Here is a 919-nt window from a genome sequence, read left to right on the forward strand (position 1 = left end):
ACCTGTGGGAGTCCGCCGGGTGCGCTGGGGAACCTGTGGCGCCGCTGTGCTCGGAGCCGCGCGCTGTTCCAACCCCTCCGTGTCGCCTCAGGTCTCCGGGAAGAGCCCTGGGTGGCTCTGAAAGGCCTGTCTGTTCCGTGGCCATTTGCTAAGGTAAATTCTCACCACGAACTCCCCGGTCTCCAAGCCCGGGCCTGGCCGTGAGAAGACTAGGAGAAGACTTGATCTGATAAATTGCATATTGAATCCAGATTTCACAGAGCTGGCTTTTTGAGAATGCCTCCCTTGGCTTGCGTGATGATTTGGGGGATAAAGATCGCCTGATCTCCCAGGCTTTCAGGACAGCCCTCTTCCCTCCCTTCCACCCCACCTTCACACCAGCTCATTAACTGGCATTAAAAGGCGAGAGGTATCTGTGCAGCGAGCGAGGTACATAACCCTCCTGGGATGCAGTTGCTTATAATTATCAACTTCTTTATGAAAAGTTATTGCAAACGGGGTTCTTGACCATCGCTTCTGTTTCCAGTGTCCAAAGTGGTTATTATACAGGGATCTTTAAAAAAAAATTTTATTGATTTCAGAGGAAGGGAGAGAGAGAGATAGAAACATCAGTGACAAGAGAGAATCACTGATCGGCTGCCTTCTGCACGCCCCCTACTGGGGGTGAGCCCGAAACCCGGGCATGTGCCCTTGACTGGAATCCAACCAGGGACCCTTCAGTCCGCAGGCGGACGCTCTACCCATTGAGCAAAACCAGCCAGGGCATTATCCAGAGATCTTGATTACAGAAGCACATATTAGTTTGAAAAGTTAGGAATTAAGTATCTCAAAGGCAGAGTTTATTATGTCAAGCTGGTAGTAAAAGCAAGTTTTTACTTTGATTTTCAAGAACACTCCTGCCCCATCCCCTCCCCACCCC

The 919-nt window shown here is 50.6% G+C and overlaps 1 protein-coding gene across 1 annotated transcript in view; it reads left to right on the forward strand.

Moving 5' to 3' along the window:
• The window catches only part of AK4 (adenylate kinase 4), a 60,123-nt gene that overhangs the window by 597 nt on the left and 58,607 nt on the right, over positions 1-919 (forward strand). The gene's annotated exons all lie outside the window — the stretch shown is intronic.

Source organism: Myotis davidii, unplaced genomic scaffold (assembly GCF_000327345.1).
Source record: "Myotis davidii unplaced genomic scaffold, ASM32734v1 scaffold205, whole genome shotgun sequence".
Taxonomy (NCBI): Eukaryota; Metazoa; Chordata; class Mammalia; order Chiroptera; family Vespertilionidae; genus Myotis; species Myotis davidii.